General features: G+C 48.3%; 1 protein-coding gene across 2 annotated transcripts in view; it reads left to right on the forward strand.

Annotated features, from left to right (window-relative positions):
- Positions 1–19087: 19087 nt before the first annotated feature.
- The window catches only part of CHRDL1 (chordin like 1), a 41281-nt gene continuing 39986 nt past the window's right edge, over positions 19088–20382 (forward strand). The window contains exon 1 of one of the 2 annotated variants that reach the window (XM_042876806.1): positions 19088–19149. The gene's annotated coding sequence lies outside the window, so the exon portion shown is untranslated. Of the gene's footprint in view, positions 19150–19774; positions 19857–20382 lie in introns of those variants that run through there. The other variant, XM_042876807.1, reaches the window with a different exon arrangement.

The following is a 20382-nucleotide window of genomic DNA, read 5'->3' on the forward strand; positions in this document are numbered from 1 at the left end:
GCCAGCGATGCAGTTTGGAACCAGCTAAGATGCAAATAAAAACTCATGTCAGCTGAGGATTTTGGACTTAATGCCATTTTGCTGATGCAGATATATATTCAGATTTCCCTGGCCTCAGAGACTAAACCCAGTTTAAAAGAAAAATCTATATAATACCATTTGAACAACATCGCTGCTCTGGGGGCTTGTGGGAGCGGGAACTGGGCTGCTATCCTCACTTTCAAAGCCCTGAATGAAAGTGTTGGAATTTACACGTCCACGTTACGAGGACTCAGGAGTCACATTTCCCTACAGAGCCAGAACATCTGCTGCTCATGGCATGGGGACGTGCCTACCCATGCCACACTGCTTCAGCATCGTGCTATCACCTACCTGACCACATTTCATATGCAGCTAGCCCGTACTGTGACACCTCCACAATGAGTAACACACCTCCTACCCGCAGAGGAAATGTTTATATGGTACACATGCCAGGCTCCCCGCTGACTGTAACCAGCTGCAGTGATGACTGCCTTTGCAAAACTCAGTTTACACAAGAGGTGCACACAGCTGTCAGACCTCACCGTGCTGTTAGCCACCTCACAGCAGTGGTTCTAATCACCTCACTAGCTTCGAGAAGGCTTTCCCCTCTGTCTGACCAAGAAGCACCTGCTATGTCCTGTCTCTGCCACAGGCTGCAGTCACAGTGTGAGCAGGACGACTCTCAGAAGTTACTCAAAGGGAAGCAGAGCAAAAGAAAACTATTTCCCTTTCTCTGTGTATTCACAGATAAAAAGGTAACTGCGCGCTATGGCCCATTCTCAGAAGTCTCACAACCAGCCATGTGCCTACCATGCTGGGGGACCAAAGTCACTGCAGGCAGGATTCAGGAGCCTGATTCACATGCTTCAGAACAGGAACTTTTAAACTGTGTTCAGCACACCTTTAGACTTCATGGAAGGAAACGAGCAAGGCAACGGTCCCACTCAGTTATATCGTGCTCAGTTTGCGTTACCTTGCTGCTTCTTATTCCTCTTGTCCTGTTTTCAGAACTGAGCATGCTGTGCTGTATTTTTATTTCTGTAGACCATGCAGACTCAACAACTTGCACTTTCTCCTCCCTCTTGCAACTGGTTTCTGTGAAAGGGCAGGAGAGTAAGTGCTCCAGCACCACACGTGTGGCAAAGGTCAATTGGAAAGGAATGGGAAGTGTGGCCAAATGACAGGCCAGGGTCTGTGGTTTGTGGTGAACAGGTCTGTGGTGAACTCAAGCACATCCCTTCCTTTACACGCTGCTAGACATCCATGTAATATTAAATGGAGCAAGCTCCTGGAAAGACCTCCAAAATAAAAGGCTCAGTGAGCAGTACATAGGCTTCAGGCACTCTGGAACTCAAGGTGCTCAGCTCTCCTAGACATCAAATCGTGTAAGGCAAATAAGGACAAATACAACGAGAATCAGTACCCTTACAGTGATACAATATATATGGCACAATAGTGCAGTTACTTCTTAAAAAGAGGCGGGGGGGAGGGGAAGCTGGGATGCGCTCCAGCGGCCAACAAGCCATCCTTGCCGGAGCTCCCAGCACCGGTAACCTCGTGCAACAAGATTCCACCTGACGTCAGCGCTGTCCCGCTCGTCGGACGGCACGCAGTCTGACAAAGCGCCGGCGCTGCACCGGAAGGACGGCACCGAGGGCACGGGCGCACCGGACCCCGGCAGGGGGCTGCTGTAACTTTGCCTCCCAGTGAGGCAGCCGAACCGTCCCTGCGAGCCTTCAGCCCGGCGCCGAGCCGGCAGCGCGCCGCGTGCCGAGCGCCTCCAGACGCCGAGCGTCCCTCGCGGCCGACCCGCGGCTCTCCCGCGCTCCCCGCGGCGCCCCGCTCGAGGCGGCTCCTCGGGCCCCCCGGCCGCACAGGGCGCGCGAGCTCCGGGCCGACCCGCCCCGCGGCCCGGTACAGCAGGGCCCGCGCGACGCGAAGGCTCTGGGCCGGGAGAACGGGGCGCCGCCGCCCCACCCGGCCGCGGCCCCGCAGAAGGCTCCGCAGCGGGGCGGGCCGCGCCGTTCCCGCTGCCGGCCGGGCGCGCGGGGAACAAAGCGAAGGACAGACCTGTTCTCCGGCCTCTCCTGCGCCGGAGGCCGCGCCGCTCCTGCCGGCCGGCGGTGCTGCCCTCAGCGGCTCCACATGGCTCTGCCCGCCGCCGCGCTTCCTCTCCCCCTCCTCCCTCCGTCTCCGGGGGGGGATAAACGAGGGCCGGCGGGACCCTTCTGTTCTGATTTATTCTAATATGTTCTGGGGGCTTGTGGTTCCTGCAAGCGGCGGAAGTGAAACCCGTCCTCGGCCCCCTCCTCCCTCCGCGCTGCGGTGGGGCCGGGGGCGGCGGGACCGGGGGCGGCTCCCCCTCGGCGCGGAGCCCCGGCGGCCCGAGCCGCGCCCTGCCCGATCCCGGTGCGGAGCCCGCGGAGGGGCCGACGAGAAGGGGAGGACGCCTCCCCCGGGCCGCGGCGGGGCCGTGTCCGCGGGCACACCTGGCCGGGTGCTGTCGGAAGGGCGGCGGGAGGCGGCCGGGCACGAGCGTCCGGCGGCTCCGCAGTGACATCCCGCGGCACCGCTGCCCGCGGCCGGCCGAGCTCCTCTCAGTGGGGCCGACGTGGACTGGCGGGCCCGCGCACAGCTCGTCCGTCCTCGCCCGGGGATTCGGGGCACGGGGGCTGGAAAAGGTGCTCCTCAGCAGTGCAGAAGAAGCTCCCAAGAGGCGACGCAGATGTCCGGTAGACGACCAGGACGCCCGTCCCTTGGGTCCCAGGCGTCCTACAGCCACCTGCTCGCAGCAGCGTGGTGGAACTCATGCTTTGTAAAATTCGGGCACTGCCCTTTCTTCCGTGTGGGAAAAGGGAAATTTTGGTCAGTGATGCTGACACCTTGCCAGCTGGCATTGGGGTACTGCTGCTCTGGGCTCCTTGGTTCCATCTCTGTGCTTGGGTTAAACATTATGCTTAAACATTTACATTACATTAATGCTTAAACATCTCATCCGTGTCCCACCAGCACAGGAGCAGCACATCTCCCCTGTACCTGCCCCATAGCCTCAGGGCATCTGAGGTGGCCTCCTGCAGATGGGACTGGACGTAAGGTTGTACCTCATCCTGAGGAGTGCACATCAGGGCACACTGACGCATGAATTTGTGTCTTGCAGCTTAATTACTGCAACTCCCTATGCTTTGAAATAAAGCACAGCTGCTGTAAAACACAGCAGATGTCTGCTTAGCAATGGAGATGAGCCTGATGCTTTGCTCACATTAGTTTCTTACTCAGAACTTTGGTTTTCTGACATTCAAAGCCTTTCATAACCTTCCACAGCCAGCTCCCAACGGAACACAGCAGCCAAAGGTGAAGGGGTAGGACCAGACAGAGAATTTGGCTTTTCCCAGGCAGTATTTCTCCACTGTTGAACTGATTTTACCCCGTGGGGATAGAAATAACCCCAATTCCATAGCATTCAGAAGTAAATGCAAAATTTCTCTCCTCAGCTTCATTTCTTCATGCAGAAACATGCAGGGAATGCCAGTCCAATAACCCCAAGCCATTTAAGCCAATCAAGCTTTTCCTCTTATGGGCTGGATTGAAAGCAAGACAGAGAAGGAAACAGCTTTTTTCTATTTTAAAACACTTGAGAGGCACACAAGTCCCACAGAGATGGGAGCCATCTAAATATATATAAAGACACAGCTAGATAAATGAATCCATCTGTTGTAATCTAGCAGTTTCAGAAAACCAATGAAAAAAATTGACAGTTTCATGAAAGCTCTGAAGTGCTATTGATACTTTCAAGTGTTTAAAATTCTTCTCAAATGTGTACAAGTGTAGGAAATCAACCATCCCCTATTCCTGAGATGAATGGAAAAGGAGCAAGACTGAGCATGAAACTGATGCAAACAGATCCACAATGTAATTAAAGCAAATTACCATTAACAATCTAACACAGACTTCCCAAAATACATGCACATAATACATCAGCATACACGTGCACTGCCACCCTTCTTCAGTCCCAGAGATCTCAAAGCATCTCACAGAGGGTGCTTAAGTGAAGACATGCAACACCTCCATGCCACCTCCATTCTTCACATTGCAGACAGAGCAAAGGGACTTGCAGTCAGTTAGCAGGGAGTATAAAATGGCCAGAAAGGTGTAAGTGTCCAATCTGCACATATGCCTTGCTCTCACTATTAGATAGCACTTCCAGGATGAGTCTGCTTGCAATTAGAGAAAGCTGTTCTTTTAAAGACTGCACTGAGCACTCCACTGACAGCCTTGGAGGCAGAGAATGGCAAAGAAATAGTGTTTTGCTTCAACCCAACAAAGCAATGCCTTTTCTCAGCTCTGTGCCTGAATGGTCACACGGCAGCTATGGAGCAGTGCTCATTAATGCACCACAAATTCACACCAGCTTGTTTGTTTCAGATGTTCATGTGTCAGTACAGTTAGCGGACAGGTATGGAGAACAGCCAAAGGTTCCCGCACATCAGGGAATCCAGCAAAACATTCAGCAGGAAAATCCATGCAGGAGAGTCTCCCTGAGCAACCAGTGTACCTGCCACCAGCTCACAGGCACACTGCTGTGTTCTGAGAGCTGCCAGCTGTGTAAGCTGAGCCGATAAGTGGGAAAGCAATCATGCATTAGCCATTGAGCTGGTAAATCCCTGGAAGTGCTTCCCATGGAATGTGCAAGCAGGTTCTGCTTCCAGGAGCCTTAGTGTCTTCCCTTTATCACGGCCCATCTTATTGTGATTCATGTCCAGTCCAGCTATGATTTTCCTCTGGGTAAATCTCTGTGCCCCGTTGCAACCAGAGTGTAAGAGTCTGAGGAACTGGCAGAACAGAGATTGGACAGGCTGAGTCCTGACCATTCCTCAGCAAAAGCACAGAGATACCCACAGGCCTCAGGGAGCTACCAAACAACCCCAGCAACGTCATTAACTGAAAGAGCATCTGCTGTACTACTCTGTGTGCTCAGTTCATCTTCCTTGGGGAGAAGTACCCAAGAGCCAGTCCCCCTGCTACGCAGAGTCCTCACTAGGTATTACTGCAGATACTGGATACAAGGCTCCCTGGTGGCTGTGGGCATCATGGATGGCCATGAGCAAATAAACACAAGTCAAAGCTGCAGTGGTAGGTCACTTTTGGAAGTCATGTCTTGGTTACTATTTAAAGTACTCCTCTGTTTTCCTTTTGTTTCCTGTTCTTCTAGACATTGGTAAGTGATGTCTCACCTCCATTATCAGTATTTTAATAGTAATGTGCTGTCAGTGTGTATAAAAATTACATATTTCCCCCCATAAACGTTACAATATGAAAAAACAGTCTGCTGTTAATAAAACAGAGACAAATTCCCTCAGGAGGGGAATGCTCTTAAAAACCACAAGCTTGAAGTAAAAACCACTCTGCTGCATTTGAAGCAATTGCGAGAAAAAAATGAAGAAGACTGTTTCTCCTCAAAACTTGGCAATTTTTATATCATGCTACTGATATTCTTAATGAAAAATGGTGCTTTTATTCACTGCCACTTCTTTTACTTTGGCCAGTGCTGTAGCCAAACATCTGCTTGTTAAGTTAGCAGAGTAAGCTCATGGTTAGTAATGTACAAGTTTCCAAAGATCCCCACAGCCATTTCCAAAGAAAGTCCAGCTCTAAAGCTGTGTAAGGATGCACTTATGACTGGAGAAGACTGTGACAGAGCATCCACGTGAATGTTCAAACCGGTTCAACTTCCCCCCTAAAAAGCCTCAGTGGATGATTCGAGATGAGTTTGCAGCTGAAGGCAGCTGAGTGCAAGATTTACACAGAGCACAGAAAAAGCCATCGTGCCTGGAGAAAGTTGTGAGCACAGGAAATGAGGCTGAAAGCAGCGGTAAGGTGCAGACAGCGCACTGCTAAAAGGTTCTGTTTCTTTTTCTTCTCTCTTTAGAGAGAGGAAAATCAATCATGATTATTATTATAGTTACACCTCCTGAGCCTGTTCCCGCTAACATTACGTGCATACATTCTCTATAGGAGGCAACCAAATACATCCCAGTACACTGAATCCTGTATATCCAGGATTAAGACAAATCCCCAAAAAGCTTGCTGTCCAAGCAGATAGAATCCAGGCACCCCGTCTCCCAGGCCCCATGCTCACATTAGCTCCACATGCCGTGCTAGCATAACTCAGAACTGAGACTTTGGGACCTCCTGGGAGCAGGTATGAAAAGGGACCATGGTGTAGCCAAGCTCTAGCAGCATTTCCACCAAACGCCCTTCCTTTCCTATTGATGATGATCAGCTGTCGTACACCAGGGCTGAAAATACAACAGAAAACAGTGTATGGCAGAAATATAATTCTGAGATCTACAAGAAGTTACACGAACAGGCATGTAAATAGTCTTAATGTCCTCTAACATAAAGCAATTAGATCCATTAGAGTGAGGAGCAGAAAACAACTCTGCTAGCAGCAAGGACATCCACCACAACGCACATCATAAAATGATAAATAATTGTGGAACTGTTCTTGAGCAATACTTCCTTGCCACCACTAAGGGACAGTGTTTCCTACTTTAAAACTAAGGAGCAGCTTATCTACAAGTTCAATTTTAATTAGCAATGGCTAATGCCTCGTTTCAGTGCCTGAAGAGTTTCATTTTCTATGTTACGTTTGTTTAATAAGTTACTTTTTCAGGACAGTGAACAAATAACAGGCCCATTTATCATGCTTTCACTACCACCAGCAGGCTACATTGATAAATGAAACAAGTGTATTAGTCAAAATAATTCCTCCTATAAGGAATTCCTCTCCTGTTCCTATGCCTCTCCTATAAGGAGGAATTATAAGCCTAAGAGAATGGCTAGTCTGAGATAACTGGTTTACAGTCTGATTTTAATCAAAAGGCATAAAAGGCTTTGCGAAACATATCACTTTGTTTCGTTTTTTAATTTTCATTATTTGTGTCTGTGAAAATCTAAAACTGCCCTCACCTGTATTAGTAATTCAAACAGCAGTAACCCTGTGCACCAGTGCTCTTTGATAGGTAGTGATCCTGCTTCCATGTATAGCAGAGACATTTCTGCCGTTGCCTTTACTCAGAGCAAAGATTGTCTGCTTTTTTCAGAGACAAAACTTTGCTACTGGTTCCGTTCCTTCAGGCATATCTTGTGTTCTGGAGAACAATCTGTGCAACTTGACAGACTCCACCAGGTAACTTCTGAACTTGTGTTTGTGAAAAGTACTGCTGAAGTCCTGCCTCCACCAGAAGGAAATACATTTACTATCAGGCTGTGGCTGACTGGGAGGAAGTGAAGGTTTTATAGGAGGATACAGCAGAGGTGCCTGGTTTCCACTCCTTTCACCCTCATACAACTGAGAAAAATCCATGAAGCAGTGGTTAATGACAACATATGACTGTATCCAGCCCGCTGCTGTACAATTTCAAGACCATATTCCAACATCTTGTCTGGAGCCTCATTCAAAGACAATCAAATATGATGGCTAGAAGATCACGAGCTTATACTGTATCTATACTGCCAAAATTCAGCCTCCTTGAGGTCTCTTCTGTGAGAGAAAGCACAAGACACATCACCCCCAATTAATACAGAGTAACTGAAAAGTTAAAAAGAAACAAACTACAACACGTCATGAGTCCCATGAAGAGGGGGATGTCTAGATTCAGTACTCCAATGTACAATATGTCTAATCTTATCTACACAGATAATCCAGTGCAATTAGCCCTCACTGGTGCTAGCAAGAGACAATGATACAGCCAAGCGACAGATATTTTTACTACCCACCATCTAACCCTGCCCTGTAATCAACTGCAGAGCCCCTCAGCTTTCTGTCTGATTGGCTGCTTCAACTAATGAGAGGCTCCAGACTCAGGCAGCACAAAGTCTGAATTACCTGCCACTCATGGAGCAGCCTTTGTGGCCGCACGCAGCAAAGCACAGGTGCGGAACTGAGCTGGAGAAAGGACACAAAGAGGAAAGGGGGGCCCACATACAAACCATGCTCAGCTCCTCTGGCTTCACTCACACACATTGAATGCTTTGGATGGTTACGCACGTAGGAGCAAAACCCAGCAGTTCCTGTATGGCCATTACCCAAGATATAAAATGTTTGACTTTTTAATTAAGATCTACAATATCGATGTCACAAAATGAGTCTGAAATTACAAGAGCAGGATCTGATCTGATTGTAAAAAGCTCAGCTATTCAATTGAAGGCCAATGCTCGGTCATAACCAGAGAAAAGTTAGGGTCAGGAGTCCAAGTTCAGGAGTGGAGAAAATAAGGAGCTGAAGGAAACATTATATCCTCCAATAATCCTTGCAGGAGATATGATTTCAGCATGAAAGGATGCTGTCCAGCTTTAAAGTTTCCAAGCAGAAATCATTCTACTATAACTCCACTGAGATAAAAGCAGACATGTGATCTAGTAATACTGGCCTCTTTGACTGGTGTTTTTATTGGTGCTGCCCTCCATCTTAAAGAAAACAAACACTCCGCTTTTAATATTGAGGATAATTCCAACAGGTCTACTTTAGAGAACCCTTCTGTGCTAATCCATTCCTTGTAATGCAGTTACCCTTGTGTAGCTTTGGAAGGTGGCTTGTAAAAGAAAAGCAAACAGTAGATTGGTTCTTTTTAGAACTTTTCCTCAGCTGGGGGGAAATATTGCTTGTTGGTTGTTTTGTTTTAATATTGCCTCCTTCTCCCTTCTCTTTTAAAAGCTCAAGGTAGAAGAATAAATAGTGCTGTATAGAGCTCACATGTGGTTGTCCCATTTAACAGGAAGGAGGATATTTGCATCCTCCTGAGACCTGAAATACCTAAAGGAATGCAAAAGTACAAGAAGGAGCACACTGAGTGGGTAGAAACATCGCTCTGCTGGTAGGACACCAAGCTGCAACTCAGGAGACAGGATCTACGGTAGTTCTCCTCTAAGCCTGATGCACTGCACACAGAGCATTTCTTATTATTGTGTCTCAGCTTCTTCATTTTTTAAGAAGATAACATGAAATGTAGACAAATTTCCACGTTCCTTGAGATAAGTGCAGTATAAGAGCAGGTGTCACAGCCAGCCACAAACTCACCAGATGAGCTGAGGGATGGTTTCTCCATTAGCAATGTCCCCTGTAGCCCAAAGGGACACACACGTTTTGGCAGTGCAACACGTAGCACTGAGCTGCTGCAGCTCCCACTCACTTCTCCCTCTTCATAATGTGGCTGGATGCTACACCAGCAAATAATCGTTTTGTTCTCACATTACTGCCATACACCAGTGTTCTTGTACTTACATCATGCAATCAGATATTTTTAAACATTCCTTAAGCAAGTTCTGTCAGCTTGTCAAAAACCATGGCACTGAAGAACCAAAAAGCAATCAATTGCTGACATTAACGACTTCAAGTAAAATGAAGAAAAATTTTTCCTACTCATTAACACAAGCCACAATGTTGGAATGTAAAACTTCTCATGACTGATCACCAGTAAAATACTAGTAACTTCTAAATGCACAGAGGATAAGCTCTTTGGAGACAGAATCAGCAGGTAACTCTTCCCTCACAAAGTGAGATGAACACACTGATTGATGAGTCATGTTTGGTATTGATACAGGTCAGCTAAGAGTTTAAGTTACTGAGTGTTATGCAATAACAACAAAGAAAGAAGGGAAGAAGGACTGGCTCCAGTGTCAACAGAAAGACGAGGTGTGTTTGCTGAGACAGAAGTTGGAAACACTGTCTTTCTGTGGTGCATGTTCTTCAGCTGCTTATAGCAACAGACATCATTTGTATCAGTTCTCACCGATAAATATTTGGATGAGTTGGAGTGCAAGAAGAGATGCTGTCGCCTCAATCATTTCTGCAGCCAGAATAGGTCAAGTGCAACTTTGCGCCATTAGTAACACCAGGCTTCCAGTTTTACATGGTGGAGTCCTTATATACAGCCTGAGGACAGTTTTACACTGTGCATCTGCCCATCCCAATAGAAATTTGGGGAGAAGGCAAAGAATTAACAAATTAAAACATTCAGGAAACCATCTCCTCTATGGTTTCACAGTACCACCGCTGCTGCCCTAAACCATCTCCTACAGGAGAGAGATACTGGCTGGTAATTAGCCAGACATCAAAACCTTCCTAGGGAACTCCTCCTCCTGAGAGGCACACAGATCAGAAGAGGAAAGGCTGTCTAAACACAGTGAGTCTCCTCTCCCTTGCTGGGTTATTTTCTTTGTCCCTAGGGGAGCTCCAGCCAGGGGAAACTCCAGCCTTAACAGAAGGTGGCTTGGTTTCCTCCCTGTTTTCATAGCAAGAACAAGCTACGGAGGCACCCTTTCGATAATGTCCAACTCCAGAGAAGTCAAATTCTCTGCATCTTAAACTTTGCTTCTGCATTCACTGCGATTTTATTTAGCTTCTGCATTTCTAACATGCCTGGCACACCAGTACTCTGACCCAAAAGGTACTGATGTCAAACCAAAAAGTGAAAGACATTTCATGAGTCAATTCTGTGCTCACTGCAAGGAAACGTCAAAATCCCACACCAGTACTGTTTACATTCAACAAGTCAGAGTTGCAACGGCAGTAGTCATTACAGACTGAGACTGGTTTTGCTAGCACTAAGAGAGACACAGACCCAAAGGAATACAGGTTTCACCTTGTAGGAGCTCAGCTCCAATGGACGGTTGCTGAACTCATCTACTGCATTTCAGATACAATGCCTGAAGGTACAGGGAAATTGTGTGCATCAGCATTAAATATGTCAGAACTAGATTATGTTTGGATGCATGCTGGCAGAGTATTTGCAATAGATTTAGAATAGTTGGGAGTTGGCCACAACCATATAATATTCCTGAAGTTGGATAAATTTAGCAGCAGTAAATTAGGGAACTTCAACAACTTCAAAGCACTACCCAAAACTTGGGCCAAAATGACGCATTGGCACTCAGATGCTCTGGAAGTGCTTTTCCTTTTTACCAAACACTGTTGATCAGATAAGAGATGGGCTGTGGACCACAGGAACAGGGATGCTGTTGCTAGAGAAGGCTGGGCTTTGGGAAAGAGACTTTGTGTCTCTGAACTGTGATCAAAACCTAAAATACTTGCAGTTCTGTGTAAGGGGCAAAGGAGATGGGCTGCGGGGGCATCGGCACATCTCAGATGAAGAGCTCTCTGGGCAGTGGGTGTTGCTCAGAGCAGACCTGTGCTGCAGTCCCCACCTCAGGGGGTTCCTCACTGGCTGGGGGCAATGCCCCCAAACGACGACCCATCTCGCTGCCTGGCCCACTGGAATGAGGGGAGTGATCTCCCAAAGCCACCAGATTGCGTGTGAGCCTCCGCAGGGGAGGCACAGCCTGGCATGGACCCTTTCCTCTGCTGCAGGATGATTCAACATGCTATTTAAAAGCTTCTCCCCATCTCTTAGAAGTGCAGGGGGGGAGGATCTGTCTGATTGTATCTGTGACCCTGGCAACTCTTCACAAGCAGAGACAGCTGAGTCACTAATATTTAGAAAAATAACATAATTGACTGTATTCAGCCCTGTGGAGGACCCCTGCTGGGTATTCACAGTTAAACATTAGCAACTCGGTCATTTCTGGCAGCCTTTGTGAGGGGTTGCCAGGGCTGTAGATTCAATTAGATGACCTCCAACAAACCTATTTCCACTGCAAATATCTTTGAAAAAATACATTAAATCCCCAATAAATACAGTGAAATTGGAGGAGACAGCCCTTCCTACCTCATTGGATGTCCCAAATCACCCTACAGACCCAGCGAGATGTCTTGCCTGGATGTCATGCATGCACGGGCTCTATTATCACCACTGCCTAATGTGATTTAGCCCTGTCTGTGGATTGCACTCTTTAAATCTGAGAATGTGACAGAGTCACAGTTGGATGCAGATTAGGATATAAAATGATGTTGAAAAGCTAAAAACATTTGCATGTATTTCTCTTTTCCTTTTCACTGGGTAGGAGTAACAGGTTTTTCACTACTATTTTTTTATCCTCAGACAGCTTTTTTCCATTACTAGTCCTTGAATTATTTTGATGTAAGAAGCATTAAGATGAATTGCTAGACCCAGTGTTTTGTATTATCCATTATAATACACTGCAGCAGTGCATTACATTGAGTCGTAATATTTACTTTCTTCTCATAAAATCTATACTAAAAGTGATTAATGTACCAGTGAGGAAAACAGAAACGAGAATTTAAAATTCTGGTTTACATATAGGCTTTTATGACAAGCCCTGCAGTAAAACACCTTATGTGGACACTGTTTGTTAACGCTATCACAATGAAATCAGCTAACACCTTAATTACACCTTGTAACTGCTTCTTACAGTGTGTAAGACATTCCTAACTCAGCTTTTAGACATCCCAACTGCAAAAGCTCCTGACTGTCCCCTCAGTCTATAGGACTTCATTTCAGGCAACATTTTCTGCCCGGTAAATCAGTGCTCAGCTCAACCATTCTGTTTGCTTGGGTTTTGTATCTTAAACAGTTCCAAACAATCACCAAACCCTCGCTTTTCTCACACATGTCAACATTTGGAGGAAAATAAAGAAACGGAGCAGTGCTGGTTGCTCCCACGTCTCTCCAGAGAGAAGCTTAACAAAGCAACGTTTTAAAATAATGCATCCTATTGTGAGGGTTAGAATAAGATACGAATCCTACACCAGAAAATTATAAGTGGACAAAAGCTATTATGAAATGATAATCTAGAGAGCCACAGACACATTATCTCAAATGGCATTGTAGTTATTCTTGGTGCACGGTGCAAAATAAGTGTAGTTAGAGAGAGGAAACTTTTCTTTACATATAGTGTAAGTTGGGATATGGAACAGAGACACTGCATGGAGTTCAGTCCTGATTTTTTTTTTCCTTCTGAATGTTCCCTGCTGAGCAGTGCCACAATTAATCAGGCTTTCTAGGTTTTAGTTAATTGCTGGACCCCAATAAATTGGTTTGTACTGGCACTGGTCCAGGTCTGATAATTTCACAACCTTGGAAACTGCTGCATGTTCACACAAGAACTGTGCAAGTGGGGAGCTGGGATAAAAAGAATAAAAGAAACTCTTGTTCTGCGAGGTTCCAGTAATACTTACAAAGCCAGCCCACCAGCAACAGCGTCTTCACTGTTTGTTTATTTTCTCCATGGTTTTATACTGATATATTTTTTTTTTCTTAACAATTAAGGGAAATCCCCTCTTTTCCTTATTTGAAACTTCCACAGATAATTGTTCTCAAAGAGCTATTTCCAATTTCAGCAGTATCCTCGTGGAAATTTCCACTCTGCCCATCCTCTGCTGAAAACTCATTGTGGCTTTTTGTGGAAGCTCAGCTGCTTTTTCCCTCTTTCTGCAGCTTCCTTTGTGAGGAAGAATCACCAGAAGAAAGGCTCAACACGGGTGGCTGACCTAGACAGGAGAGGAGCAGCCCCGTGCTCTGGGTCCCACAGTCCCCTCATGGTCGGTCGGGTGCTGTGGAGGACATCAGGGCTGTGCCACAGTGCTCAGGTGGAACCAGGCAGCCCTCTGTCATGGGTTGGTGCCAGTCTGATGCACCAGGGCCTGTTAGGAGTAAGCACACGGTGCTGTTATCAAAGGGAACAGCAGCTTCACAGCCATCAGTTCATTTTACAGTCGGGCTCAAGGACTTTATGTCCCCAAGTCTCACTGGTAGCCATGGGATTTGTGAAGGCTCAGCCTCCGGCAGGCGCTGGCTCCATGCTGGCACACGTTTGACTTTGTTCCCCCCAGAGAAGGCTCATTTGGCAAATTCAGTTTCACTAATGGGTTTCAAAAGCACTCACACCAGCGAGTTTCTGAGGAACAGAATTACATAATAGCTGAGGTGTTCGGCAACCTCACTGTTATTGTCTTTGGCTCACCGAGGCGAGATTAGCAGTGCTAATCACAGTTCTGCAAAAGTATTTTTGAATTGCGAATGGAGCTTCATTCAGTCAGCCTGGACTCCTTCTGCCATGCCTTGGAAAACGACTGAACAGAGCTTCTCTGGTGGATCCCAGCTGTGGAGAAACGCATCAGCAAGTGGCTTTTTATCACGGTATGGACAGTCTGTAGGACGTTTTACTGCTTCTCTCGTACACAGCCAGGTCCTCAGCAAGCACAAATCACTGTGATTCCCTCCAACTCCTGCACACATCTGGGTGAGATCCCTCAGTGATCCCCATGGCAGGGGAGAACATCAGCTGTTCTGTGTGAACGACACTGCTTGCTGCTGCTCTTAGGAACGCAAGGCTCTGAGAAAACAATCCAGGTGAAGCTCCTCCCTGAACTCTGAAGCCATCACTGATAAGGATGCTGGATGCTCCTTTGCGCCTACTGACTGCAGTCACCAGACAGCACTGCACTGTGGTAGAAGCCAGGAACTGTGTGTTGTGCAGGCTTCCTCCCAGATGTGCTGTCTGTACAGGAGTTGGGGATGAGCATTTGGAATGAAGATATCTTTGTTTTTTGATATCTTTACCAAAGCATCTCTCTTTGTTTGCTGACATACGTGGCATCAGCTGGTGATGTAGAGATCGGTGTTCAACAGCTTTATCACCATTGAGTCTCCAACACCCATTACAAGACCAAGTAATGCAAAAGAAATTAATCAATACCCTTAATACTAAAAAATAAACTTTGAAAATCTGTCACGATTCAAATTTTCTTAAGTAAGTAAAGAAATAAATAAATAAGAAGTAATTCAATTGGCTAAGCACAGAAAGGGGATAAATCAGAAACCAATGATTTCTGCCAGAGATTACTGTGCACAACTGACAGCAACATGTATCTGGTCAAGAATTTCCCAACTGGACATTTCAAGACAGGACAGACACGAATGCACCCTGGGAATGTCACTGAGATCAGCCCTCTCACAATTTCATTTATGCCAGTTCCTTGGGCTCACTTGAAAGGTTGACTGAAAATTGCTTGTACAGATCATGGTGATAACACTGTATACGTTTTTATTACTATTTCTCTGTCAGTAAACCACTGAGTATGGATGTTGTGACACACTGTGGTGAAGGATGCTTTCTATATAGCTCATAAAGATACAAATCCTGGTCCTGCTGACTTTCTTTGATGTTAAAGGTATGAGAAAGATTTGTGGGATCAGTGCTGTACACACTGCTGTGGTGATAGAAATAAATGTCTAGATTAGATTAATTAGATTGATTAGAGACAGCTGCAGATGAGCATAGTGAGATCAATGCAAAATTCAGTGGTGTTCTCAACACCTCACCTCACAAAGCATTACCTGCTCTAGGACAGACTGAAACATGGACAATTCTGGTCCCCTGCATTTTCATGTCTGTTAACTCTTATGACTGTGTCCACTTATGTATTTGGAAGTGGCATTCAGGAATATATAATGTAGTTGCATTTTTTTGATACAACAATGAAAGACTTTGAGCTGCTCTTCAGTTTCAGATGAATCAGCTTGCATAAAGGTGAGGAAGAACTGGGCCTCAATTTGACTTTTTATGTAATGTTGCTGTTGTTTTTAGCCAGCCATACCCAAGGATTTCCGACTTACCAAATCCATCTGACTCTCTGCTAAATAATTAATTTCCAGTGTTTGAGGACTGAAACCCCACCACAGATGAAGTCAGTGCTACAGGATGAGCAGGAGGGTGGAGAATGCTCATGACCATCCTATGCCATAATCACTAAATCATGCACATCTGAAGCCCTTTTTGTTTAACAGCGTATGCGAAGACTGCTTGATGAACATCCAGATTGTATTCCCAGTATGACAGTTGCAGGGCTGATCCAAACCACAAAAAGTAATTTAGAGATTATTATAAAATCCTGGGAAGAATATTTAGCATTTTAAGATACATTTTCCAAAGGGCTTAGCAGAATGCAAAAATGCAGAAATTCATTAAGTTTAAGAACTTCCTTCCACGCTTTTTCAAAATTGAAAAGCTGACCATAAACATTTTTTTCTTGAAAGGAATGAAAAAAAAAAACAAGACGGGGAGGTAAATGGCAGTAGTGTCACGTGCCTGCCATCTCTCCAAACTCCATATCTAATCCAATTAGGAGAGTTTTACATGGTGTATAAACATGTTAGCATTGGCATGAATCTTTTATCTTGTTTTTTTTCCCCCCTCACAAGAGCTGAGGAGTAACAGTAGGGTAACTGCATAACTGCACGCCGTGTGGCCGCTGTGAGGCACAGCACAAGGAGATGCACTTCCACTCTCAGTGTCCCAGCTTGTTAGCTGCATAAGGTCTGTTATCTCAAACGAGTTGCGTGGCTACATTTCTGTGCTCTTAAGAGTTTAGGTACCCTCAAATTTCTAATGCCCACTGCTGGGAGCCAATTTTTCCTTTCCAGACAGCAGGACACAGAGCACATTGAAACAGTGAGCTCTGCCTGTGAACGTGATGGGTAAGAGCCACATCTCCAGCTTCTCTGGAGCTCTGTGTCACACGTGTGCAACAGAACTAAGCTTCAGTCACAGCCCAGCACTGAGCAAGAGCACATGGAGAGGTGGTTCCTCAGTCACAACAGCAATGCAGCCTACAGGGGAGATTCCCTAACTCAGGGCTGCATCAGCTGCAACGTCAGGCAAAGCACAGCAGGATGTGATGAGACGCACACAGGACTACATTTAATCGTACCTGCTCCTCAGTGGCACCTGGGCAGAGCTGGGAAAAGAAGGGCTCGGGCATGTGTGCAGCACTGCCATACATGATGGTGTGGAACACTCAGTGAGCTCAGCAGGGGTTGCTCACCATCAGCCCACCTGCAAACGTCTCATTCACACGCAACGTCCAGAATGTGTCACTCTGTCCTTTGCACCACCAACCGTAACTCTTGCTGTGCCTCTGTACCCTGTATGGCTAAATCCAGCAGCAGCCTTTCTGCAGTTAAACACGCACAGCCCTGGATAAGCAGCAGGAGCAGGAGTAAGGCTGGGGCATGCTGCCAATGTCCAGGTTCCCACCACGTTGCCCTATGAGTACCAAGCCCACACTCCAGGGAAAAGCTCTTTCAGCCAATTCGCTCCAACCTAGATCTGCCAAAAGGTGGGAGAAGAGCCTCCTGTGGTCTATTTCTGTGTTCACCAAAGGTCTCATACCTGAATCAATATCTCCATAGACTGTCAGAAAGCACCATCTCCTGCAGCAGCCTCGCAGCATGCAGACTGAAGTGCTGGCATCTTAACACAGCTCTCTCAAGGCACACTTCAGGCCAAATAAGGAATTTCTCTTCAAAGAATCTCTCTGCAAAAGAATTCGGGTCACAGTCCATAGAAAACATTTAAATTCTCATTACTCCTGTACCGACTATGCATGAAGGACTTTTGCTGTCCTTACCACATACACTGGGCATTGTATCGGCACAGAGGAGCAATGCACACGAAGGGCAGTGGCCAAAGGACATGTGACAGGTTGGTGCTGGGGCAGGTGGGCTGTTTGGGGATGTCCATGTAGAAAACTGAGCTCTGTCCTAACACAAAGCTACCCCCCACTGAGGTCACACTGATGCTATGAAACCAAACTCTTCAGCCTGAGTGGTGATACAGGATGATGTACAAGGATGATGACATCCTGCTCACAAAGATCTGCAGTCTCTTTTCTAGACAGATTTACATATTGTGTATGTGGTTTTCTGCTTCTAAAGTTATTGCAAGTTCACAATTCAGAAGGACGTGTGCATACCTGTACCTGCCCCCGAGTGTGGCTGTACCTCTGCATGGCCAGAGCTCACACTGCCTGGATCGTCCTGCCTGCCAGTGCCAATGACAAGCTTGTTTCCAACTCAGCGTCCTTTTCTTTTTCCCATTTGCCCATTCCTGTGTCGTGTGGTGGCTCCCCCAAAGCCATCAGCTTGTGGCAGAGGCCACCACGTTCAGGTCTAAGAGCTTTAAGTGTTCCTTTTATTTCTTATGAACATGGATTATGCCTGTGCGTAGCAGGGCAAAGAGTGGCACAGCAGCACAGACTTAAGCGCAGTGTTTTCAAAAAGCTCAACTCCAGAACGCAACTTCTTTTTCTTTCTCTTGGGATTCAAAAGCTACAAAGTTGTTTTTCCCTAACGCGCAGCGCTGGTAACTCACGGCGTGGCACCAGAAACCTCTCCGCAAGCCATCCGCCGCGCTCGCACTGCTGCTCCCCGCGCTGTACTTTCAGGATTTCGCCCAGCCCAGCTAACTTGGGACAGATGGAAGTTCCGCTCAGCGTTCGGCCCCCGGGAAGGCAGCGACGCGCCCGGAGGTGCGCTGGGACCTGGAGCAGCGCTCCGCGAGCAGCGCTCCCAAAGTGGGGGAAATGGGCTGACATTTGTTTCTGCGCATGATGTCTTTTCATACCTCACCCTTTTTCTCAGATCATTTGTCAAGGGTTCGCTGATCTCTTCTTATTAGTTACAGGGGCTACAACGAGACGGAACAAGAATGTTTGACCGAGCATATAATGTCATGAGTCACGGGTTTAATTTGGTCCCACCAGAATCTCCGTGTGACCCCAAAAACTTCTAACGCAGCGCGGGGGCAATCAGCAGAGGCTGCCGGCCAAACGCCGCGGACGGCGCTTCCCGGAGAGCCGCGGGGTGGCGGACCGGGGGGGGCGCGGGGCGCCGCGGGGGCGGGCGCGGTTCTCGCCCCGCCGAGCGCTGCCCCCGGCACGAAGCAAACTCCACCCCGGGCCGGGGCCGGGCGGCAGGAGCGGGGCGCGGGAGAGGAGGGGGCCGGGGCGGGAGGCGGACCGCCGGGCCGACGGCCGCACTCCGCCTCCGCCGCCGCAGTGCCGCAGGGGCCGCGCGGCAGGACCGGCCGCCGAGCATCCTCGGGCCTCGGGTGGCGGCAGGTGTCCCGGGGCGGCCCGGGGCCTCGCGGAGCGCCCGCCCCGCAGGGGTCCGGGGGAGGATCGGCGGAGCGCCGCCGCTTCGCCCCGCGCTCTACGGGGCCGGGGGCCGCCGGGGGCCGTCGGTCCCCAGTTCGTCCGCGCCGCCGCCGCCGCAAGAGCGAAGGGAAGAGACGAGAGCCCGGCTGAGCGGCGGGAGATTATGGCGACGTGAGCGGCGGCGCAGCCCCCGACCCGAGTCCCCGCGCCCCGGCGCAGCGCAGAGGTTCCCCCGGCGCCGCCGCGGCTCGGAGCGGCCTCCGGCTCCCCAGGTTCGTGAGCCGCTCTCTCCTCGCGGGTAAGGCGCGGTGACGCCGTCGGAGCGCGGCTCGCCCCGGCTCGCCCCGCCATCCCGCTCCCGGGAACTCTGTGCCGGGAGCCGCCGCCCGCAGCCTCCCCGGCGCGTCCCCGCCGGCCCCGGGACCCGCGCGCTGTCCGAGCCCCGCGGACCGAAATCCTCGACGGGGCCGGCCGGGGGGCCGCGAGGCCGAGGCTGCAGGAGCGGAGCGGGCGCCCGGCGGTGCGTGCCCGCTGCTGGACGGCCGCCGCTCCCGCTCCTGCCCGGCGCGACGTGCGCGACGCCGGCGCTGCTGGGGCCGAGCGGTACGGAGCCCGAGCCTCGCTTCGGTGCAGCGAGAAGGAGATCGCTTTGCTCGTTTCTGCTAAGCGAAGCACACCAATAATTAACAGGTTAATCCTAACTGATTATTTAAATCTAGGAATATTTTTAGGACGTTGCCCTTTGGGGAAATAAAGGGAGTGTGCTAATAGTGAAAAGTATGTGTTTATATTTGGAGTAACAACAATGCAGAAATTAAAGAGAATTAAGGAAGACATCAAAAGTCCCCATCCCATCCCAGTTATTAACTCCTCCATTTCACCGCATGCAGCCTTTCTGAGCGTGAGCAGCCGAGGTGCGGCATTGAAACGGACGGCTCCCTGAGCCCCTTCTAGCCGAGGCGGCCCCGCTGGCCGACAGGTAAAGCCCGCACAAAGGATGATTGTGCTCCCTCTATAAATACGGTTTGCTCAGGCACCCCCCGAGAGGGCCGGAGCATTCAGCGCTGCCCTTTCTGCCGGTCCCAAGGATGTGCTGCTGCTGTGCTCCATACATGCATGCTGCCCCGGGACTCAGCTGCGAGGTTTTCATTTTAAACAAGTTGTTAGAAGTTTGTTTGGCCTCGAAATGCCCTGTGTGATTTGAAGACGTTGAAAGGAAAAAATGACTTACATCTTTCTTGTGAAATTGGAATATTATTCTCAGCTTCCAAAATAAATGGAAAGTTTTATTTTCTTACTGCCATAGGGAGTGTGCTTTTAAAAAGGCATTATGGTTTTGAATGTTTTCAGATGCAATTTGCATTATTTTGAATGAGCCCCTTGAATAGAGACAGTGTTTGCTAAATAGTGACATGTGTTAAGGAAGATGTCCTCCCTGCTGGGGCTTTGGGACTGTGGAGAGAACCCCTAAACAGCTGTGACAGGAGCAGGTAATTCTCTTTCTT

Source organism: Lagopus leucura, unplaced genomic scaffold, assembly GCF_019238085.1.
Source record: "Lagopus leucura isolate 7727_CA_CO unplaced genomic scaffold, USGS_WTPT01 Super-Scaffold_100016, whole genome shotgun sequence".
NCBI classification, from domain to species: Eukaryota; Metazoa; Chordata; class Aves; order Galliformes; family Phasianidae; genus Lagopus; species Lagopus leucura.